This window comes from Microcaecilia unicolor, chromosome 2, assembly GCF_901765095.1.
Source record: "Microcaecilia unicolor chromosome 2, aMicUni1.1, whole genome shotgun sequence".
NCBI classification, from domain to species: domain Eukaryota; kingdom Metazoa; phylum Chordata; class Amphibia; order Gymnophiona; family Siphonopidae; genus Microcaecilia; species Microcaecilia unicolor.
Genome location: NC_044032.1, coordinates 554,335,117 through 554,351,612, shown reverse-complemented (window position 1 = coordinate 554,351,612; position 16,496 = coordinate 554,335,117). Strand labels below are relative to the sequence as shown.

General features: G+C 42.2%; 1 protein-coding gene across 9 annotated transcripts in view; it reads right to left on the bottom strand.

The window, feature by feature from the left end:
• The window catches only part of FIP1L1 (factor interacting with PAPOLA and CPSF1), a 337,219-nt gene that overhangs the window by 120,697 nt on the left and 200,026 nt on the right, over window positions 1-16,496 (bottom strand). The gene's annotated exons all lie outside the window — the stretch shown is intronic.

Sequence of the window (16,496 nt, the reverse complement as noted above, 5' to 3'; positions counted from 1 at the left end):
CCTGGCAGAAGACGAGACGGGCAGCAGAGTTTTGAACCGATTGGAGAGGGGAGAGGTGACTAAGTGGGAGGCCAGCAAAAAGCTTTGAAAATATGCCTCTTTGTCAAACGCCTTCTGAAAATCCAGATACACAATATCAACCGGCTCACCTTTATCCACATGTTCACCCCTTCAAAGAAATGTAATAGATTGGTGAGGTAAGGTTTCCCTTCTCTAAATCCATGTTGGCTTTGTTTCATTAATCCATGCTTTTGATTATGCTCTGTAATTTTTTTCTTTATAATAGACCACCATTTTGCCCAGCCCCAACATCAGGTTCACCGGTCTATAATTTCCTGTATCTCCTCTGGAACCTGAATTAAAAATTGGCGTTATATTGGCCACCTTCCAATCTTCTGGCACCACACTTGATTTTAAAGATATATTACATATTACTAACATTAGTTCCACAAGTTAATTTTTCAATTCTTTCAGTACAGGAGATTTGCTACTCTTTTGCTATTCTGTTCCAGGCTGCACTCTTACTCAGTTTGTGTTTAGTTTCAGGTTAATCTTAGTACTGTCCTTGCCGTTGCGTGGCCAAGTTGACCAATGTTTGTGGTTTTCGGCAAGCCTGGATGCTAGGGTATACCTCAAATTGTGAGAATTATGGCTTGCTTGTCCTGGGAGAAAGCAAAGATAATTACCTGTAGCAGGTATTCTCCAAGGATAGCAGACCTTATATTCTCACAATTTACAGACTTCCTTGGTTAAAGATTTGACTAATTTGAGAAGTAGATGTGAGACTTTTGAAAAGTATGTAAGCAGTAATAATCTTCACTTTTTAAACTTTCCAAGGATATCTATAGTTAGGCCCTTGGAAATGGTGAAGTGTTATATGAAGGAAATTTTGGGTTTAACAGAAGAAACATTTACTCTTTTTACACAAGTTTATTATCTGCCAAGGAAAGCAGTGGAGCACCAGCAAGAATCTTTGGATGCTTCCTCTATATTGGACAATTCGGGCTCAGAAGTAGCCACCGCAGCGACATTGGTTGCTTCAGTGGCATTATCTCCTGACAAATGGTTATTGAGAATGTTTTTTTAAAAATAGAGAGAAACTGTTTCTAGGCTTTAAGATTCAATTATTTCCTGATGTATCAAGAGATACTCAATGTAGACATAAGCAGTTTCTTTTGCTGAAAACTGGGGTTCTGCAAATAGGTGAAACCTTTTCTTCTAATGTATCTGTGTAAATGTATTATTAGATATAATGCTATAAAATATGTCTTCTTTGAACTTTTTCATGTGTCAGCTTTTTTGGTAACTAAGGCCCAGATGCATTAAAGACATTGGTAATTCCCGTTCCCTACCGATTCCATAGCGAATCGGTAGGGAACGGGAATGCATCAACGACAGGGAATGCAAATGAGCTACTCGTTGTAGCTCACTTGCATTCTCTAGTCCTTCGGTACCTGAGTCGGAGAATCGGGACGTCCCTTTAGATTAGGCTCCTCTTCCTGGTCTCTTCAGCCAATCAAAGCGGGCTTAGCTGGCTGTTGTCAGCAAAACGCGCTCTGATTGGCTGAAGAGACCAGGAAGAGGAGCCTAATCTAAAGGGACGTCCCGATTCTCCGGCAACCAGGAAAACATAAAAGTTTTGCTGTGGAGGGGCGGCGAAGACCAAATAGAAGGGGGGAAAAACACCAGCGCCGGCAGAGCTAAAAAAAAAATGCGAAAAAAAAAGACGTCTCTCAGAAGCGCAGGGAGAATATGTCCTTAAAGGACGCCCCTCACATGCGCTCCCTGCTTTTTTTTTTTTCTTTTTTACCTTTTTTTGGGGGCCCTTTTCCTTTCCGATTCCCTCACAGGAGCCCTAACAAGAGGTCAGACATCTCGTTAGGGTTCCTACGGTAAGGGAATCGGAAAAACAGTAGTGCATCTCATTATAATGGGCTGCAACGGTAGTGCAGCTCATTACAATAGCTTTTCAATCATTTGTATTCCGTTTTTGTTGCCTGCTACCGTGGCAGGGAAAATGCCCTTAGTGCATGCCCGGGGTGAACTACTTGCGTTTTAAACTGGCTGGAACCAGTTTAAAACGCAAGTTGTGGGCTCGTTAGGTTTTGTGCATCTGGGCCTAAGAGTTTCAGGAGCTTGAGTTGAGCTCTTTAAATAATTAATCTAGCTCATCTACGTCAGGTATATTATTGCCTTTAATTAATTTTTCTTTTGTCTTCCTCTCATTAAGTATTGGATCCCAATATTGTGGACTTGAGTTTTAATTATATTTCCTTTTGGAACATTTCTTTATAAGAGGCTATGATTTCATTAATAACACTTTTCTGTACAAGTGGAATTGCTTGGATTTAATTTATTACATTTCATTAAAATAAAAACCCCAAACCAACCCTGATCTGTGTGGCATATATTTTTTTAATCAACTGCTTATACAAAAGTATGTCCTATGAAGACATTTTCAAACCAATACTTTCTAAATCAAACAATACTTCTTTAAAGTATACATAACCCCCCCCCCCCCCCCCCCCCTCATGCAGCATGAATCTCTGCTCTAGTCTCAAATCGGGAGAAAGACCTAGGGGCTTAACTTAAATTTAAATACTGCTCTAAAATATATAGCACTGAGTTTCTACTAGCTCCTCCAACAATCAGGAGCAATGGGTACTAGTTGTTGGATAGTGAAACAGAACAGTAAACAAAACCATATCAAATAAAACATTTCCAAAGGATGACTGGTTTTTCTCTGATGACAGGCAGCATGTCCTTTTCCTAAAGAAATACCAGTGAACACATCTAAATATTGTTATCTAGAAAAGTGGTTTTCAAACTGTCATGGGGAACTCCAGTTAGTCAGGTTTTCAGGATATACCTAATGAATATACATGAAAGAAAAGGTGGTGACAAGCTTGCAAATCTGTCTCGCGCATATTTATTAGTATTTTAAATAAATGGGCTCATTGAAACTAATCTATATTAACAAGTATTATTGAAACTTCTACCTCTATTGTTGATTTCAAAAAATCTTTTACTATCAAAAAACCTCCTAAACAAACCTTTGGAAGATTTTTTGGAATCAACAATAAAGGTAGAATATGCATATTCATTAGGGATATCTTGAAAACCTGTATGGCTGGTGGTCCCCAAGGATAGATTTGAAAGTCACGATCTAGAACACCTGGCTAAAGGTGAAAATAAATGACTTGCTCATATTGTAAGAAAAAAATACTAAAACTTCTATTACACAGTCTCTCTGATCCACTGAAATATAAACAACCATTCAAACATTCTGAAGAATATTTCTACATAAGATGCTAGGACAATTAATATTCAGAAAGTGATCTTTCACTTCTTTGTTAACTGCCTTTGGGTACAAAGTAGGAAGAACAATTTCCTAATTAATATGAAAGGCAGAATCAGCTTTCAAAATAAAATTAAAATTTTAGTGTGAAAGAACTCTAAGGAATCACTTAGGATCAGGCCTTAATTTGCAGACACAAAGGAAGTGGAACTGTGGAGCACATGGAAGGGGATGGGTGGGCTAGGGGCAGTGGTATGCTGGGAAATTTTTAAGAACAGGCTCTCTCTCTGGGCATAACCAGCCTGCAATTTGGGGGGGGGGGGGGGGGGGGGGGCAAGGTGGACTAAGGGAGCAATGCTCACAAATGGGGAAAGTGTGTCAAATGTCCGAGTGGGTGCCCACCAGCAGTGACCATCAAACAGTTTGGTTTCATATAACAGCTGAAGTGGAGGGCAGCCACTCAAAACTCAAAGTCCTGGATTTCAAACATGCTGACTTTAGTAAAATGGGGGAATACCTGAGGAAGGAGCTGATGGGGCTGGGAGGACATATGAGAAGTGGAAGGGCAGTGATCCTGGCTATAAATATAGCCACAAACATTTATGTAAGGAGAGTAAATAAAAGCAAGAGAAAAGGAAAACGATATGGTTTTCCAAGTGGCTGAGAAAATAAAGGAGAGGAATACCGGATGAAACTGAAAGAAGCCAAGAGAGAGATACGTCTGGCGAAAGTGCAAGAACAAATGGCTAGAAAAGTACAGAGGGGCGACAAAAATTTCTTCAGGTATATTAGTGGAAGGAGGAAGACTAAAAATGGAATTGTGAGACTGAAAGATGTTGCAAACCGCTATGTGGATAATGATGAAGAAAAAGCAAATTTGCTAAACAGATACTTTTGTTCTGTTTTCACTGAAGAAAATCCTGGAGAAGGACAACGATTGACTGGCAAAAGCACACATGAGAATGGAGTGGATATAGCACCGTTCACAGAAGAGAGTGTATATGAACAACTTGAAAATCTAAAGGTGAACAAAGCCATGGGACTGGACAGGATCCACCCCAGGATATTGAGGGAACTCAGAAAGGTTCTGGAGGGTCCTCTTAAACATTTGTTTAATAAATCCTTGGAGACGGGAGAGGTTCCGTGGGATTGGAGAACAGCGGATGTGGTCCCTCTTCACAAAAGTGGTTATAGGGAAGAAGCTGGAAACTACAGGCCGGTAAGCCTTACTTCGGTTATTGGAAAAGTAAAGTAATGGAAGCGATGCTGACGGAAAGGATAGTGAATTTCCTGGAAGCCAATAAGTTGCAAGATCCGAGACAAAATGGTTTTACCAAAGGGAAATCGTGCCAAACGAATCTCATTGAATTCTTTGATTGGGTGACCAAAGAATTGAATCAAGGACATGCTATAGATGTAATCTAACTTCAGCAAAACTTTTGACAAGGTTCCCCACAGGAGGCTCTTGAATAAACCTGATAGGCTGAAGATAGGACCCGACCTGGTTAACTGGATTAGGAACTGGTTGATGGATAGACACAAGAGGGTGGTGGTTAATGGAATTCACTCGGATGAGGGAAAGGTGAGTAGTGGAGTGCCTCAGGGATCGGTGCTGGGGCCAATTCTGTTCAATATATTTGTGAGTGACATTGCCGAAGGGTTAGAAGGTAAAGTTTGCCTTTTTGCAGATGATACCAAGATTTGTCACAGAGTGGACACCCCGGAGGGAGTGGAAAACATGAAAAAGGATCTGCAGAAGCTAGAAGAATGGTCTAATGTTTGGCAATTAAAATTCAATGCGAAGAAATGCAAAGTGATGCACTTAAGGGAGTAGAAATTCATGGGAGACGTTGTGTGTTAGGCGGTGAGAGTCTGATATGTACAGGCAGGGAGAGGGATCTTGGGGTGATAGTATCTGAGGATCTGAAGGCAATGAAACAGTGTGACAAGGCGGTGGCCTTAGCCAGAAGGTTGCTAGGCTGTATAGAGAGAGGTGTGACCAGGAGAAGAAAGGAGGTGTTGATGCCCCTGTACAAGTCGTTGGTGAGGCCACACCTGGAGTATTGTGTTCAGTTTTGGAGGCCGTATCTTGCTAAGGATGTAAAAAGAATTGAAGTGGTGCGAAGAAAAGCTTCAGAAATGGTATGGGATTTGCGTTACAAGATGTATGAGGAGAGACCTGCTGACCTGAACATGTATACCCTGGAGGAAAGGAGAAACAGGGGTGATATGATACAGAGGTTCAAATATTTGAAAGCTATTAATCCACAAACGAACCTGTTCCAACGACGGAAAGGCGGCAGAACTAGAGGACATGAAATGAAGTTGAAGGGGGGCAGACTCAAGAAAAATGTCAGGAAGTATGTTTTCACAGAGAGAGTGGTAGATACTTGGAATGCTCTCCTGAGGGAGGTGGTGGAGATGAAAATGGTAACACAATTCAAAAAAGCGTGGGATAAACATAAAGGATATCCTGTTCAGAAGAAATGGATCCTCAGAAGCTTAGCAGAGACTGGGTGGCAGCACTGGTGGTTGGGAGGTGGGGCTAGTGCTGGGCAGATTTCTACTGTCTGTGCCCTGAAAATGGCAGATACAAATCAAGGTAGCACATAAGTAGTATAAGTAGCACATATGAGTTTATCTTGTTGAGAAGACTAGATGGACCGTAACGATATTTTTCTGCCGTCACTTACTATGTTACTATGTAACACATTCCTCTCTCCTCCCTCCCCTCATGTGGGCATGCTAGGCATACCTTTGCTGGTAGGGATGCCGAGCCCCACCAGTCAAATAAATGGACTACCCGCCACTCCCCACTGCTCGTTTCTGGCTCTGAGCAGCATGCCAGGAATTCTCATGCATACTTGCACAAAAAGTCCTGGCATTCTGCTCAGAACCAGAAACAAGCAGTGGGGCGAAGAGGCAATCCATTTATTTGGCTGGCGGGGCTCGGTATCCCTGCTAGCAAAGGTAAAGGAATTCAGAGATGCCAAGGGTGGCCCATCTCAATGCTGGAGATTTACCTCCGCTATTCTGGAGATTGAAGGCCAATGAGTGAGGTTTTTCTTGTTGGCTCCAGCCATCTCTAAAACCAGTTCTAGCAGACGCACATTCAAAAACTGACACATAATACATCCAAAACTTATTATTTTCACATTTCCACCTTCCAAAATTCCAGACAGCAGATGTACAGATCAGCAGGACCTAAAGTACTCCAAAACAAGTAAAGTCAGAAACATAGTTTATACCTAATTCTGCAACCACCCTTAGGATTCACCCTTGGGTTTAAAAAGCAAAACCAGGTGCATGTAAGGACTGGATAAATGAATTAAAACAAAGTTTAAAGCAAATGCCCTTAATATGTAATACTTGGAAGCAATAATGAAACTGTGATGGAAATTTCACATAGCAAGCAGCCTGAGCCAACAGATTTATTTTCCACTGAATATAATTAACTTTTCCATTGAACATAATTAACTTTGTATGAACTTGGCAGCTAACAGTGTGCTGAACTGGCCAATGATGGTACATTTAGACTGACTGGACAGTTCTGCATGAAGGAAACCCGTCCCTCATTATTCAATACCTTCTCTGTGAAATAGTAATAAAAAAAGGCATGGCCATTTTTATAATAGACCACTGCAATCCACAAAACAAAAGGAGCAAGGTCTCAACCTAATTCATGATTTTTTTTTTTTAAACTGTACTTATAAATAGTAAGTCTGATTGTTAAGCACCTGATACTCATGTCTGTTTTGGTGGCCCTTTACTAGGGGAAAACATCAGAATACAGTGAATCCGTATAACCAGAACCTCCAAATGACACAATGATTACGATTTAGAACTAATTACTATTCTAACCGATGAAACCAATACTTCCTCTGTGTACATCCGAATGCTATACAAGTCAGCATGTTCAAAAATGTAAGAGATCAAATAAAAATGCCACCAACAATAAAGAACGACAATGTGAATAGAGATGCTCATAGATTTGCTTGCTTTGTTTGGGAATGGGGATGATGGGAGCACGGAGGACAGGGAAAGGGAGAGAAACCGCATGGGCTTCAGCCGTCTCAATCTAACCTCCTTGGTCAGCTCTCTCCTACTCGCTCCCTTAGTTCTGACTCCCAGCACATTTTCTGGACCGCCAGAAGCGTGAGTGAGGTAAGCAGACTGCCTTTGGCAGTCCCAGAAGCTCTCCCTCTGTTGCAGCGTCCTGAGTAAACTGCAATAGAGGGAAAGCTTCTGGACCGCTGAAGGCAGTGTGCTTACTTCACTGATGCTGCCAGTAGCATGGAAAATTGAAGAAGGCAGTGCTGCAGGGAGACAAAAGGGAGTAGGAGAGAGCTGACCAAAGCAGTTAGATTGAGAACAGGTGATGGCATAACAGCTGAAGCAGGGAGCGGGAAGGCATCCAGTAGTGCCCAAAACCCAGGCACTTAACTGGCCATCAGGTCTGGGGGAGCCAGAGGCTAGAGTGTGGGGGGGGGGGGGGGGGGGAGCTGGATCCCCAAGGCCCCATGTAGCTACGCCACTGCAGCACAAACCACAGGGGAGGAAATTCTTTAAAAATTAACAAATGGCTCGCAAGAGCCGGTGTGAGCCAGCTCCAGCACACCACTAGCTAGGGGAAACAGGATAATAGGGACTGGATTTTGGAGTACAGTGACAGTTCTTTACTCTGCTTTAGGCTCACCCCTTCCCTACTTCTTCCTTGCAGCAGAGAGAACATGGGCAGGAGCAACTACTACTACTTATCATTTTTATAGTGCTACAAGGCATACGCAGCGCTGTACATCATACAATGGGCATCATTCCTGCTCTGATTACCCACTAGATCTCTAGGAATGGAAATTAGGCCTGGGGGAGGGAGCTATGAGTGGGCTCAATCTGTGTGTGTGTGTGGCTGGGGGGGAGGGGGGGAAGGGAGGGAGATTCGCTCTGTGCAGTGCGTGGTCCGAGTTTACCACTAGCGGCCAGTTTTGTTTTTGGCTGAAACCCAAGAAAACGTTTTTGGTCACCCTCTAGAAAAGAGGGTGAACATCAGGGGAGGGAAGAAAGCTAACAGACAGTATTCTGAGGGGAGAGAGGGGAAGATCCTCCTCCTCCCTCAGACAAACTGAGTTCCTACCCTTTGTTCAATTCCCCCTCAACCCCCACAAAGCAGGCAAACTGTTTCTGTAATTGCCCGTCAAATTCCACCCTGAAAGAAACGAGGCCATCCTCCACCCCAGATTTGTTTCTCTTTCTGATTTGCAATGCTCAAAGCAAATCTTAACCTGAAAAGTTTGATGGCTCCTGTGTTAGAGGGTTGGAAGCATATAAAAGTATCCAAGAACGCTCAAGAGTCCACACAGACTGAGATGTACTCTAATACTAAAATGCTATTTTTTTTTAATTTTGCAAGCTTCATCTGAAAATTTGAACTTTAATAAGGTACAGATTTTTAAACCAACTTTTTAATACAGTCCAGACAACAAGAATTTTTGTCATGCATTCTGTATTGTAGATTTACTCCCTTAACTTCTAAAATGATTCAAAGGGAGCAAAAAATCTCTTTGATTCTAAGTAGCATACCCCGACGTTTCATTTAAATTGTTCTCTCAACTTCTGCTACATTTATCTTGAACTTCATAACTTAAAAGGTATGAAAGTATATTACAAAAGCAACTACAAATTTTTGAAAATAAATGCTTTTCTAAACATTGGAACTGCACTTAATATTTCCTATTTTCCTTCCCTTAGAACTTTGGCACTGTTTCTTCAGAAAGCAATTGCATTGCAAATGAGGAAGGAAATATAATATAAAAGAGATGACTTCAAAGCAGGTTTGTCCATCAAAGGGTGTCTGGAGGATGTTTTATATTTGGAATACTTACATTTCTGGCAAATAAACTTAGTTAATATTAGGTAAGAACAGTACTTTTTTCACAAAACCTGAGAAAGCATTGCAGTGTCTATCTTAGCAGCACAACTATGAAGATAAAAGAGTTGGCAGCAACACAATTGAACCATGGTCTTGCAGCAGCCAAAGCTACTATAGTCCTTGTTTTCTTAAGATTCTGAACGAGTATAAATAGGATGGTCTTAGGGATATTCTAGAAAAGTGCTTGAAATATATAGTGATGTGAAAAAGACTCCTCCCTGACACACCCCTCCCCAGGATTTCTTCTATTACTGATTATATGTCACATTGAATGGTTTAATAACACCCATGTGAAAAACTGCCATATCAGTTACTCAATCAACTGGCCAAATTTAACTGATAATTAGATCAGCTGATTGAATACAGCCAGGCTTGATTACAGCTGTCCAGCTGAATCTAAGCCTAACTATATATTGAACCTTACCATGAGAGTGAAGTAATCACCACACAGTTTCTACAAGAATGGAAAGAAATCCCAGAAGAGATGACGAAAAAAGTTGTTAAAACACATCAGTCTGGAAAGGGTTACAAAGCCACTTCTAAAGCTCTGGGACTCTACTGAACCACAGTGAGAACCATTATCTCCAAATGGAGAAGACTTGGAACAATGGTGAATCTTCCCAAGAGTAGCCTGCCTAAAATAATAATTATTCCAAGGGTACTACTCCTCATCCAGGAAGTCACAAAACATCTCAGAACATCATCCAAAGAACTGCAGCCTCTGCTAAGATCAGTTTTCATGACTCCACGATGTGGGTACATGTGGAAGGGAGGTTCTGGAAGCCAAATTAAGACATAGAAGTAAAAAAGCTGAAATTCAGAACCTCTAGGTTAGCATTTTCAGAAGTGCTCTGTGTTCCATGCCCAGGACCCAAAAGGCAGGTAAAGCTCTGGAGTCTTAATATCTGTATATGACAATGGTATTGGGAAGAGGGATTTAGATTTGTTAGGAAATGGGCAACATTCTGGAGAACAGGGAGTCTATTCCAAAGAGATGGGCTCCACCTTAACTGAGATGGAACCAGACTGCTGTCACTAACATTTTAAAAGATGAAGCAGCTTTTAAACTAGAATCTGGGGGACAGCCAACAAACGCAGGAGTGCATGGTTTATAGTGAGGTATATTTGATGCAAACTATCCAAAACAGGGAAGTTAGGGAATCCTGATAAGAGAGGCTGCAACAAATGCAAAGGTAAGTTACGGCAGAGTAAAGATTGCAAATTATCCTTGTGGAGACAAACAAATAACACACTTTCAAATGTCTGTACACAAGTGCTAGAAATCTAAAAAAAAATGAAGACGGAAGTGTTAGAGGACGTAGTACTAAATGAAGTAGATATAATAGGTATCTCAGAGACTTGATGGAAGAACACAACCAATGGGACATTGTGTTACCAGGATACAAATTATATCACAATAATAGAGTGGATCAAATTGGGGGAGGTGCTATATGTTAAAGAGGGAATTAAGATTAACAGCAAAAATCCTATAAAAAAAATAGATAGTAACAAGAAATCCTTATGGATAGAAATTCCATTTGTGAAGGAAAAGACAATACTGGTAGGGCTACACTACCATCCATCAGGCGAGAACAGAAAGATGATGAACAGAAAGATGATGAAATGGTAACAGAAATTAAATAAGCTAGTAAATTCAGCAAAACTATAAAAATGGGTAATTTTAATTACCTGCAAAATAATGGGGAACAAAAGATCAAACTTCAGAAAATAAGCAAAAACCGGTTATAGAAATGGCCAAGAGAATGCCAAGATCACTTCTATGTAATCCACAATATAGTTAATGTGATGAAAAGAAAGCAGGCATATTCAGAATTTTAGTTCACTATTACCTTGGAGGACTAGCCTAGTGGTTAGTGCAGTGGACTTTGATCCTGGGGAACAGAGTTTGATTCCCACTGCAGCTCCTTGAGACTTTGGGCAAGTCACCCCCTCCATTGCCCCTGGTACAAAATAAGTACCTGAATATATGTAAACCGCTTTGAATGTAGTTGCAAAACCTCAGAAAGGCGGTATATCAAGTCCCATTTCCCTTAACAAAGCACGTGAGTAAATTGGGATAATTCAGTCACCAGTACTACTGCTCTCATACAGTCATGTGGATTTTCAAAAACAAGGGCTTGATGGAGAAAAAGACTTAGCTCAATTTAGCCAGAGCCAAAAACACTTGAGTTAATTGTAAGATCAGTATAATACTAGGAAAAACTTTTTCAAATATGTAAAACTCTTGCTGTAGTCCTTTAGAATACTGTATTCACAGTTCACAATTAACTTTAGAGTAACAGTCATTGAAAGCTCAGAACTTATCTGAACCAGGGCCGGTCTCAGAACTTATATGAACCAGGGCCTGTGCAGACCAGTTCGGTGGAGCCCCACACCCCACCCACCTAGTCCCGCCCCTTCTTGACAAGGTGTGTTTTAAAATAAAGACAAATCAAGCAAAACTTGTACAGAAAAACTAATTCAAATAACCAGAAATTACTCAGTTCAAGTCTGCTATAATTAGAGTTCCAATTCTCATAACATGGAAGAGAATTTAAAGAAAAATATCAATTAAGAAAAAATCCAGGTATGTGGTCAAAGTACTTTAAAATTCCCCCATTACTGTAAAAATTGACACATGTATGTACATTTGATGATTAATTTAATTTTAGTCTGTCATAACATCAGACAGGATTTGTGAAATAAAAAGTTTTGAAGTCACCTCAGTAAGGCCAACACACAATCCCTCCACTGCAAACACTAAGCACAAACTCATGCAGAAACACACTCAGAACCTTACTGTACCATAACAGCATTAACTCCCAGGATGCAAAGAGAAACAACCTTATCTGAGAAAAGGTAGCACTGTAAATATTACACAATACCCTAAAACCCAATACACTATCTAGTGAGAAAAAAAAAAAAAAAGAATGGGACTGCTACAGATCTCTACAAAAACCTACAAGAATAACGCACCTTACTCACAGGTGAAACACAGATAGTGTATCAACAAATATGGAACAAGGAATTACAGACCAGTAAAAGAGATACAAAGGCAAAAATCTGAACTGGAAAACACAGAGTCAGATTCTGCATATATAGGAATACTACAGAAACATAAATGGAAATACAAAATATCAGATATGCATATTTTCCAAAGCTGACATGTTCAAACGGATAAATTCAAAAATAAATAATGATTTCTACCTTTGTAGTCTGAGCATTTTATGTTTACATTTGATTTGGGCCATCTCTTCTGTCCATTTCACATTTCATCTCTCTCCATGTTTGCCATTCATCTTCTTTCTGCGTCCCATCTGTCCTGTCCAGGATATCTCCTCTGTGTTCCTGATCAGCATATGTCTTATGCCTTATTAGCATCCCTAGCCACCCTTTTCCAGCATTGCCCTGTGTCCCTTATTCCATGCTCAGTCCATCCCCTTCCTCCCATACCGACACAGGTCCAGCATTTCTCTCTCTCTCTATCCCCGCCCCCCTCGTGGTCTGGCATAATTCCTTCTCTCCGTCCATGGGTCCAGCACCTCACCTCTTCTGTTCCACTCCCCATCCCCTGATCCGGTCTCTGTCTCTTCTGTCCCCCAGTCTGGTCTCTCTCTCTCCTCTTGTGTTCCCCTTTCCATGAGGTCCAACGCCCCCCCTCCTTCCAACTCCCTCCTGGCCCAGCACATTTCCATCTCCCTCCACTGCCCCCCTCCTGGTCCAACATATCTCCATCTCCCCGCAATGCCCCCCCTTCCTCCTGGTCCAGCACATGTCCATCTCCCCTCAATGACCCTTCCTCCTGGTCCAGCAAACATCCATTTTCCTCCAGCCCCCTCCCCAGCCCAGCACATGTCCACTTCCTTCTAGCAGTCCTCCCCCCCCCCCCCCATTAACAGGTACAACATATTTCTCCCTTATCCTCCTCCCCCCCCCCACCCCCCCGCAACGGGTCCTTGCTTCTCCTCACCTAAAATCCAGTGTCAATCCCTCCCTCCCAGATCCACTAAAATTGCTTCATCCCCTTCCCCAATGATGGCTGCAATTAACACATGCTGCTGAAGCTTGTGTTGGAGCCTTTCCTCTGCCGGTCCCGCCTTGGCACCTTCCGGTTGAGGTAACTTCCTGTTTCCGCACGGGCAGAACCAAGGCAGGACCAGCAGATGGAAGGCCCCGATGACAGCCACAGCAACGTGTCTTAATCGTAGCTGTTGGCATTGGGGAAGAGAATAAAGCAACTTTAGCGGATCCAGGAGGGAGAGACACTGGATTTCAGGTGAGGTGAAAGAGAGAGGGACATGCCAAGGATGGCGCGGGGCCCCTTGGAGCACGAGGCCCTGTGCGACCACTCCTGTCACCCCTGATCTGAACCTCCTATCCAGGGATGTGTGATGCTTGCCACATGACTGTATATGAGAGCAGTATTTCCGACAACTGAATTATCCTGACTCACATGCCTTGTTAAAATAATAGTGTGCTGGAATTCTAAAGACTCGGCCTTTTTTTTCAACTATGCAGTCAGAAAAGATCAACTGCATAGTTTATGTCTCAAACATTTCAACAATTTACACAGCATACTAAAAGGAGAGCAGATTTGAAGACTGGTTGACAAATGGGAAGACCTAACCTCCTGATAAAAGACCCAGCAAAAGGCAGAAATATGGCAACTAGGACTGCACACAATACTCAAGATGTGGCGTCACCATGGAGCAATATAGATGCATTATAATATTCTTTGATTTATTCTCTCTTTCCTAATAATTATTACCAATATGTTTGCTTTTTTTTTGGCAGCTGCTGCATAGTGAGCAGAAGATTTTAATGTATTATCCATGATGACAACTAAATCCCTTTTCTTGGTGGTGACTCTTAACATGGAACCTAGGATCATGTGGCTATAAAGTGAAGATATTTACTTGTAGCAAGTATTCTCTAAGGACAGCAGGGCATTCATTCTCACTTGTGGGTGACGTCATCCATGTCACCCGGTGTGGAGCGATTTAATAGTGTATATAACTTTAAAAGCATGCACTAGCATCTTCACTGTGCATGAGCAACAGTGCCTTCACGTCCACCGCGAGAATGCAGAACCAGCAGTACAGTGCAAAAGCATTCAAAACAACTCCAAGGGGAGGTGGGAGGGTATGTGAGAATGAATGGCCTGTAGCCCCCAGAGAATACCTGCTATAGGTAAATATCTCTGAGAACAAGCAAGCCATAAAACTTTCACATGTGGGAATCTTTAGCTACCATACTCACCAAAACAAACAGTAGGACAACTGAAATTTGCAACGATGAGTTCAAAATACTAATCAACTTGAAACTATATACATACTGTGTGAGAGTGCAGCCTGGAACAGAACAAAATGGGCACAGGAGGTGGAGTTGGAGTCAAGACACCAAACAAATTCTGCAAAACTGTCTTTCCAAACCGACCATCGCATCGGGTACTCTACTCAAGGCAGCTGTGTGATGTGAATGCGTGGACTGAAGACCATGTTGCAGCCTTGCAAATTTCTTCTATAGAAGCTGACCTCAAGTAGGCTACTGATGCAGCCATGGCTCTGACATTATGAGCCTTGTCATTTATTTATTTATTACATTTGTACCCTGCTCTTTCCCACATACAGCAGGTCCAGTGCAGCTTACATAGTAAAAGAAAGCATCTTACATGGTAAAGAATACAGTAAAAACAAGGAAATGTAGGAACAGTATTATAAATTGTGATGATCATAACTACTTACATTATGAAAGGCATTACAAAGGACATGTGAAAAGAACGTAATGAACTAGAATAGGGAAGGTAGACAAGGATATGATAGGTGAAATGGAAGGAGAATGGGAGGGAAATGGTAAAGGGTGGAGGGAAGAAGATGAGGGATTGAGTATAACATTGGGATCAGAGTAAGCGTCGACGTCATGACCCTCAAGAGTCAGCCCAGCCTGGGCACAAGTGAAAGGAATGCAATCTGTCAGCTAACTGGAGCATTTCCCGATAGTGACCCCCATCCTGTTGGGACCAAAAGAAACAAAGCTGGATGGACTGTCTGTAGGGTCTAGTCCGCTCCAAGTAAAAGGCCTAATGCTCGCTTGCAATCCAAGGTGTGCAGTGCGCTTTCACCAGGATGGGTATGAGGTTTGGGAAAGAATGCTGGAAGACTGATCGACTGGTTCAGATTGAACTCTTGACACAACCTTAGGCAGGAACTTAGCGTGCAAACGGGACTGCACAGTTATGATGAAACTTAGCGTAAGGTTGATCTGCTACTAGGGCCTGAAGCTCACTGACCCTGCAAGCGGAAGTAACAGCCACCAAAAGCAAGACTTTCCAGGTCAAGTACTTCAGATGACAGAAATTGAACAGGGTGGAGAGTTCCTCTGCAAGTACTTTCGTGTACCAAAAGCAGAGAGAATATGCTCTTGGATGGCAATTTGGTGGTCTTTGATGCCAAGGGTAGGGCCTAACAGAGATGGACAATTTGAAGAAGCCACTGGTTGGAGGTTACAAGGGGCCACCTTTCTTGCAAAAAAACTAAGTCTCCCTCCTAGTGGTAGGTTGTCTAGAACGGTCACTGGTATGGCAACTATGCTCTGCTGGAGCCAGTCAAAAACTCGTTCCCTGTTTTGAATGGGGAGCCAACTGGGCCTTAGGCGAATGCTGCTGACGAGAATGAACACTTGGGTCTGGGCCTGCTGAAAACCTCCAGGATGAGAAGGCTTCAGAAGGTGTCCGGCGGGAGAGAGTATCAATGGTATCAATATGCTTTTTTATGAGGTCAGCGAGCTCCTCCACCTTCTCTCCAAAAAGGGTATCCCTCCTGGCAGGTGGCATCCACCAATCTCTGCTGGACTGCGAGGTCTAAGTCAGAGACACACAGCCATGAGAGTCTGTGCATCACCATACTCTGGGCAGACATCTTGGATGCCACATCAAAGGTATTGTAAGTGCCGCTGGCCAAAAACCTATGACACATCTTCTGCTGCTTGGTCAGCTGGTGGAGAGATTCAGTTTGCACCGGTGGGAGAGAGTACTCCAAATCAGACATACTGCGCACCAAGTTCTGGAGTGGAGTACCCTAATAGTTTGATCCTGGTTTGATTCCCACTGCAGATCTTTGTGACCTTGGGTAAGTCACTTAACCCTCCATTGCCCCAGGTACAAAAACTTAGATTGTGAGCCCTCCAGGGACAGAGAAAGTACCTGTATAAAATGTGTAAAGCGCTATGTTTAATAGCGCTATAGAAATGATTAGAAGTAGTAGCAGTAAATAA